This window comes from Impatiens glandulifera, chromosome 1 (genome assembly GCF_907164915.1).
Source record: "Impatiens glandulifera chromosome 1, dImpGla2.1, whole genome shotgun sequence".
Classification (NCBI taxonomy): Eukaryota; Viridiplantae; Streptophyta; class Magnoliopsida; order Ericales; family Balsaminaceae; genus Impatiens; species Impatiens glandulifera.
The window spans coordinates 133,444,216-133,453,036 of NC_061862.1; positions in this window are offsets into that span (position 1 = coordinate 133,444,216).

The window sequence follows — 8,821 nt, forward strand, 5'->3', positions numbered from 1 at the left end:
GATGTTATAAATGTATATGATTTTGTTAGATTTAAGTTTTATTTATGTTAGATTTAAGTTTGATGTTGGTTAGTTTTAGGTTTGATTTAGGTTAGATTTTTTATATTTATGTTTGATTTATGTTAGATTTAGGTTTGAATGATGTTAGTTTTAGGTTTGATTTATGTTAGATTTTGTAAGATTTAAGTTTGATTTACATTAGATTTATGTTTGAATGAAGTTAGTTTTAGGTTTTATTTATGTTAGATTTTGTTAGATTTAAGTTTGGTTATGTTAGGTTTAGGTTTGAATGATGTTTGTTTTAGATTTGATTTATGTTAGATTTAAATTTGATTTATGTTATGTTTGATTTATGTTAGATTTAAGTTTGATTTATGTTAGATTTGATCAACTTGAAATATGTATTGTTTTTTATGTATTAATTTTGTGAATAAATGAATTGACTTTGTAATTAAATATATATATGTTAGATTAGTAATTAAATTTTGTCAAAATTTTTGAAATATGCTTGAAGCATGTGGTTTAAAGAATGTTTGACTTGATTAATTAGGGTATTATACTGGATTATGGTATATATAATGCATTATGGCCTAATATTTTTTTAGATAATGTAACCCGAAGTAGTGGTATAGTATTAGAGAATGTAAGCTTAATTTATATTTAGATAATGTTAAGTAAATGTTAATGTGGGTTGTTTTCCATATTATTAGAAAAATGGAAGGACCCTATAAAACTTAGATAACCTTACGTCGAGATAATCCAGATTACGAGAAAGGGATTGACAAATTCCTCAAGTTTGTAGTGAATAGTACAATACGACAAATAGTGAAATGTCCTTGCGTGAAATGCTTGAACACGACTTCTATAGAAATAGTCGATGTGAAGACTCACATCATCATTTATGGAATAAATCTTAATTATGAATTCTGGTATTTTCATGGAGAAAAGAGACTTACTATTAACGTGGTTAATGATGATGATGATGATGATGTCGGTGACTTGAATGATGATGATGATGATGATGGTCAATTAGAGGATGGTGTGCTGGAATTCAACGATCCTAGAACAGAGTTTAATAATACAGTCAATGAAGAGGTCAATGAAAAACGTTATATGCAATATTTTATAAACGATATGTTCTCCAACGTTAATGATGGCCCGAACAACCATGAACTAGTCGAAGATGTGCAAAGATTCTATAAATTTCTTAATGATTATAAACGGCCATTGTATGAAGGTGTTAGAATAACGAAATCAACAGCACTATTAAAACTCCTTCACATAAAGAATGTCGGTCAATGGACAAACGCTTCGTTCGATATGTCGTTGCGTCTACTTAAAGATGACATATTACTAATGGACGCTTAATTGCCAAACTCATACTACGAATGTAAAAAATTCATTATGAATATCAGGTTTAAGTATGAAAAGATAGATGCATGTAAGAACAATTGTATCCTATTTTGGAAGAACGACAAAAATTTGGAGTCTTGTAGAGTTTGTGGCCTTTCTAGATGGAAAGTTGAACAAACAAGTGGGGTAGTTCGAAAGAAGCAAAATTGGAAATTCATGTCCACTAAAGTGTTAAGATATTTCCCTCTAATACCAAGACTACAAAGACTATACATGTCCTAAAAAACTACTCTAATGATGAGATGGGATAAGAAAGGAAGAGTTGATAGGATACATTGATACATCTTACTAATTCATTAACTTGGAAAATATTTGATGACAATTATAAAGATTTCGCGTCGAACTCTCGAAGCGTGAGACTGGGTGTATCAAGCGATGGGTTTTAACCCTTTATAAATGGAAAAAAGTCGTACTGTGTATGGTCGGTTATTATTGTTCCTTATAATGTGTCACCCACTACTTGTATGGATTCTAGCAATTTTATTTTATCTATGTTTCAGGCCAAAAGAGTCCGGGAAATGCAATTGACATATTTCTCTAGTCATTGATCAACGAGTTGACTGAACTGTGGCATAGTGGTGTGAGAGTGTTTCATGCACACACCTCACAATACTTTAACACGCGAGCGGCGTTGCTATGGACCATTAACGACTTTCCAGCGTACGCAAATTTGTCAAGGTGGAGTACGAAAGGGAAATTTGTTTGTCCTTGTTATAATAGAGACACTATATCTCATCGATTAATTAATGGTCAGAAACAATGTTACATGGGTCACAGACGATTCCTTCCACAAAAGCACAAATACATGCGATTCCTAATATTGAATTTTCTATTTTGTAGAATCTTCCGCCTGGAAGAGACGGGGAAGAACAAGACTATCGCTCTATCCAGGAGGCAACTGGGGTAAAAAATTCCTATGACTTTTAAAGAGGTAGATGGGAGGCCCAGCGGCGATGGTATATGCATGTGGTCTAGACATTTCGGGTCAGTGGTGCGGGCCCCCTCAACCATCTCACACCGTCTACTGAAGTGAAGGCTTAAGTGCTGACCAATTGGATTCACTTTCACTTTCTATGACGATGATAAAATACTTATACATTAATCATTCAAATTATTTTTATAACATTTGAATGTTTTATTTTTCAGGATCCGTTCGGGAGTAAAAATTGTCTTATTAATCAATATCGAGCGACCGGATTGGCACACGCCAGACAGATATGGGATAGGTGGCCCTCTGATTTGAACAGGGATTATATCCGGGTTAATCACGTAAATGAGACGATGGTACTTGCCAATCCCCCACGAGATTACGATCTAGCTAATTGGAAGTTCGTGTGTCGAAACCATTACTTCACGGATAAATTTAAGGTACGGTTTCATAATTGAAATAAAAATTGATAACACTTGTTATAACTTGTTAGGATCTAGGTCGCGGCTGGGGGACCGGGGTTGGCCGGTTATCGCGTCTCACTCAAAGGGTGGTGATTAATCCGGTTAGAGATTAACACCGGGGTTTCAATACTACACAAACTGTCACAAACCCTTGAACCGAGTTCAAGCGCGGAAGTGGTTTGTTTCAGGTTGAAGAAGCACACACACGAGATAGACAGAATCGGATTTGAATAATATAGGTTTGTAGATTGCTAGGTCGGTTTTGCAGCTTAGTGATTCGGTTTGGGTGATGTTGAATCGGTTGGAGCGGTATTAGTAGGTTAGTGCAGATCGGTTAGAATGTAAAGCCGACGGAAAGTAAATAACAAGACATGTTTTTATGGATGTTCGGAGATGAAACTCCTACGTCACCCCTTCCTCTCGAAACCGCGAGAAGGATATTCACTAAAGAATACACAAACACAATCCGATCGAGACTTATTTTCTGCTCGATAACACCCGTACAATTTTAACCGAAATTGTAGAATACACTTCAAATAAGCGCTTAGGCTTTTCTAGAGATAGAACACAATCTTGAGAATTCAGAACTTGTAACCCCGTATTTTTTATTGCTTTTTGTGACTACTTTTGTGTCTGCATTTACTCCTCTTCAGCTCCTTCTTTTATAGGTGAAATGTGCCAACGGTCACATTTCATTTCCTTGAATCTGATTGGTTGAGCAGAGGTTCATTGATTCAGACATGGCGGTCTAGTCTTCAGACCTGGCAGTCTAGTCTTCCAGTGTATAGGTCAAACCGACTAGGTTTGTCTTTTACTCAATATGGCAACTGTCGGTTGGACAGTTGTCTGTACTTGAAAGATTGTCTTTCTGATTTATCCTTAAGTGGAAAGATCTTGTAGGACAGTCTTCTGCAGACTGCAGACTTTCCTCAGACTTGTATGAATATGACGATGTTCAGTCTGTTCCTTTGGTATCATTCTCAACAGATACACGAAGTGTCTTTTTATTCTGGTCGGTTATTTATGTTAACCGGATGACTTCCAGTTTTTCCATGGCTTCTGAATGACCGACTGTTTAATTGATGCTAGCTTTCTTTTTGCTTGACCGATACTGACTTTCTTGTGCGGTCATGTTTCTGGTCGGTTTAATTTCTTGACCGGTTGAGTTTCTTAACCGGTTAGGTTTTCTGACCGGTTCGATTCTTTGCCTGTTCTTGGGATTTTTCTCTTGACCGGTTGAGTTTCTTAACCGGTTAGGTTTTCTAACCGGTTCGATTCTTTGCCTGTTCCTACACAAGGAATTTGTTTCTGTTAAGTTTTATTTAACCGATCTAATTTTATCTAACAATTTCTCCCTTTTTTATTATTTTATTTAAAATATTCAAAATCAAGTAAGATTGCAAATGTAGGCCGGTTTTGTTTTTAAAGATTGTACTTGGCCGGATTTTTGGAAACTGACTTGGGATTTTTCGAAAAAATTTTGGAAAATTTTGAGAAAAATTTTATCAATTTTATCTTTTATCTTAACAATTTCTCCCTTTTTGATTATTTTATTTAAAATATTCAAAATCATGCAATAATTGAAATGTAGGCCGGTTTCCAAAAATCACTTTATATATATAAGGGATATGCTAAGGCAAAATACTATATATATAGAAACCGAAGTAAACATAAGTAAAGATAGTAAAGAAAGCCCCTATTTCTTCGATCTGGACGGTAGGAATTGATCCAGCAGTTCATCGTCTCATTGTTCCTTGTTCTCTTGAACCGGCCTTGAAGAGGGACCTTGACCGCCTAAGGTGCCGGTTTGAGTAGAGAGGGGTTGACCGATCGTTCTGATTGAAACCGCATTTAAAACATGTTGTCTTCTGAGTTGCGGCTGGACATCTTCTTCGAAATCATCCTCGGTTTGCAAAGCTGGGTTGGGTGGAGGATCAACAACTGTTTCGGTGACACTGGCCAATAGTCCGGTCATTTGCGCCTTTTTCGAAGCCTCTTTCCTTTTACGTGTGGCCGGAACGGAAGAGGAAGGAGCCGACTGGGACTTCTTGTGAGCGAGCCTTTTCGAAATTTTTGTATGTTTCTTGCTGAGCCTTTAACCGGTTAGCATCTTCGGCTTGTTTGGCCGCTATGGTCTTTGCGATTTCCGGTGCGTTGGCCGCTAAGTGTCGCATATGTTTGGCTATGTTCTCATCAGTCCATGTCGCCTCCTTCTGCGTCCGAGTCTGTTTGTCCAGGTCATCCTGGAGCTTCTTAGCCGCCTGAGCATTCGCCTCCTCAAGTGCCTTATCGGCAGCCAGCTTAGCCTTTATTAATTCTGCCACCTATTCGGTGACCGCCTTGAGATCGGCTTCAAGCTTGGCATTCCTTTCCTCAAGGGTCGAATTCATTTCTTCAAGGTTGATTACCCTGTCAAGTGTTGAGCCGGCTTGGGCACTTGACCGAGCCAGGTCCTCATCCACCTTTGTCAACCTCTGGTCGGTCGTTTCATAATACCGTTCCAAATCAGCTACCTTTTGGCTGACCGAAGTGAGGTCATCCACCAACTTTGGAGTTATATCCTCCAATGCATTGGTTCGATCTAGGTGAGCGCCGTACAGTTCATCCGTATTACCGTAGTTCGTTTCAACTGACGTGATCCGCTTGACCGCCTCGCCAAGATCATCCTTTGTTGTCTCGGCTATCTTGACTGCTAGAACCGCGGTTTTCTTAATTTTCCTCTTCCAAGCCCGAACCGTGTCGTTGACAAATTCTTCAATGAGAGTTATGACCCTCTCTTCTGTTATGGCCAGTTTCGAGTTCCCGGCTTGAGCAAATGCTCGCTTGTTGGTGAGAGGTGTCCCTGTCCTGACTTCGGTTATGTTGATCGTCTGATCCGGTGAAGGAGATGACAGCTCTTCATCGCCCGGATTCTGACCGCCAACATCCTCATTAGGCGATGAGTTCGTTGTATCTTGATGTTCGGGCACCGCTTCAAGCCGCGCCACTTCCTCGGTCAGTTCCCTTTCCTTGACCGTAAGCAGTTCGATCACCAATAGTTGAATGTGAGCATTCGATGTCCCCGGATTAAACCTTTCTTTAAGGCGTTGAATGTGTTCAGCTAGCTTTTGTAACCGAGCACGCGGTTCTACCATTGTGTGTCGGTCTAAGGCGGTTTTGGCATCTTGAGCCTTTGTGAGGTTGATGACTTCCTCCTCCATCTCCATCAACTTTTCGAATTTCTGTTCAATGGTTAGACCCGGTAGCATGTCTTTGTAGAATAAATGATGTCGGTGTCGGATCCATTGATAGAATACTGCGGACGCCTCGCGAGCTTGCTGATGGATTTCGTCCATAATTCTGCTCACGAGATTCTCGGCCATCTCCTGGGTATCGTCGTTAGTGTGAACGTCTTCTTCCCCAAGGCCGTCTGCACCAGTATCGGCATTGTCAAGACTGGTCGATTGTTCCTCGACCATCGGTCCTTTCCCTTTACCGGACAAATCTTCTTCGGTATTCTGTGAAGCGGTTCGGTCAGAACTGGCTGCCAAATCTTCATCATTGGGGGTTTCGGACCACGGGTCAGCCGATCCGGTTGGTTGTCTAACCTTCTTGCTTCCGGATTTCTCCTTGACCGGAGCCGCTCTCTTCCCGGCTGCCTTTTTCCTTCGGCCACCTGTAGAACCAGAGGCCTTCCTGTTGCTCTTCTTGTCCTTGAATTGGCGGGACCTTATGATTTTGCTTGAAGAAAGAAGAACACCAGGACCGGTGTTGATGTTGTAGTGGAGCATAATTTTCCCAAGAGGGAATGTGTATCCCCATGATCGGGTGGAAGCCGGATCCACCATTTCACATAGGTTGTTGAAAATAACCTTGGCCCAGTTTATTTGGATGTCGTTGAGTAAACCGGCAAGCATCTCAATCTTCGCACGGGTGAGACTGTCATAGTTTCCCCCTCTTGCTTGGACCGATTTAGTGAAAATATCACATAGCGGTCTGTATTCCGGTCGCAGTGATGATTTCTTCCCGGAGACCTCGATAGGAACCGCGGTTTCCGAGAGAACTTGGTAAGCCGCCTCGAAAGTCTCTTGATCTAAATCCGCCGAGAGGTTGCTTCCTTCTGATGCTAAACGTAGTATATCAGCAACCGACTCTTCTGTCAGTTCTAGCTGCTGACCGTTGATGGTTGCAATTATTGTTCTTCCGGTGAGATATGCGGTTTGGAAGAATCCGTTAACCGCTTCCTGGTATAGAATAAATGGACCGCCTAGAAAGTATTCGAGTCCGGACTCGGAGATCCGGGATAAGACTTGCTTTGCCGGAGCCGAACCGTTTGCACGGATTTCCTCAAAGTCGACCTGGAAGATATGTTTGAATAGTGTAGAGTCGCGACCCATTTTTGGATAAACGAACCGAAAGAGAATAAGAATTTTAGAGAGTTTGAGGAAGTTGAGAGTTAGAGAGAGAAAGTCGATTCGCGTAAGAATGAAATAAAATGACTAAGGACCATATTTATAGTTGCGGTTTGGAATTCTAACCGTCGCGAACCGTCCCATCACTTTTTAAGCGGGAATTTTCCTTCCAAGAGAATTGAGCGGGAAACCATGGGCGGGAAGCCATGGGCGGCAAACCGAAGGCGGGATATTTGAGCGGGAACTATTGGCGGGAGTCTATGGGCGGGAAATTTCCCTCCGAAGACTTTGAGCCGACTTTTGATTTCGGTTATTTTAACCTTTGATGAAGCGGTTCTTCTTGTTAACCGTTTATTCAAGAAATGGATGATTACCCGCGGTGATGCAGTTTTCTAAGTTTGATCGGATTTTTCAATGGGGCAGTCTAATGACTTTAACCAGTTAGATAGAAGAAATGAATGTTTGCAATTATTGACCCGGTTATCAAACTGAAATAGATATTCATTGAAATGCAAGATACAAGATAAAAACCGATTCATTTATCGGTTCAGAATACATAGGAAATAAAATTACAACCTATGTAATGACTATCTTGGAGAGTTTGTCCTCCACCCCATCCACATCAAGAATGTTCGAAGGGGATACCGGTGTACCCGGTCCAAAATCTGGACGATACTTAAGAAAGAGCCGGTTGAGGTGAGGAGCGTAACCGAGACCTCTCTTGGTCTCCACCGTAGTCCTCAGATTTTTGAAAATGACCGATGACCAATTGATAGGCGTATTGCTAACAATGTAGGTCATCATGTCAAACATTTTCTTAGAGTAGCGTTGGTTCGGAGATTGGCAGATGATGGATCGGTTGACAATCTCGTGGAGGAGTTGGATGTGGTGGGCAAGGCGGGTTTTCAGCTCGTAGTTCTCCACCGGTACATCGGTTCCGGAGAACATTTCCGAGTAGTCGGTTGCGGTGCTTCCCACTCGGGTTGGGAAGTTGGAAAACCCTTCTGTGGGCAGATTGAATGTTTGAGCAAATTCGGTTTCATCCATCCAGAAGGTGTGATCCCTTACAGTGGAAACAATGAAATTTCCTCTTATACAGGCATTTCTGAAGAAGATGATTACGTCTGGAAGGAGTATTGGTCCGGATTCTTCGAGAAAAGTACGAAGACCGGTGTCGATGAGGGACTCAAGCATGAGTTCCCTGGTTTCCAGGTCCCAATGTTCCATACAAGAGTCGAAATCGATGCTCAAGAAGTTTCCTAAAGTTCGGCTCGGCATGATTCAAACTTTTGCCAAGAGAGAGAGTTCAAGAGATTTTTGTTTTGAGATGTGTTAAGTTGATAAGGAGGGGGTTCCTTATATAGATTCGAATTTAGAGGGAAAATATCAGCAATTAATGTTGAAGATCAGTTTTGTCTTATTAAGGAAGAGAATATTTATGTTTCCAAAACTCCTTAGAAAGGAGTTACTTTTGACCGGTTGCGGAGCTCGAGGTAAGGAATCTAGTTCAAAATTAACCAAGTTGGTTGGATAGCAATTACTTATGTAGTTGGAAGTTGAAAGTTACTTTTCATTAATAAGGATGCTTCAAGAAACCGGAAAGGTGACTGATTAAAACCGAAAAT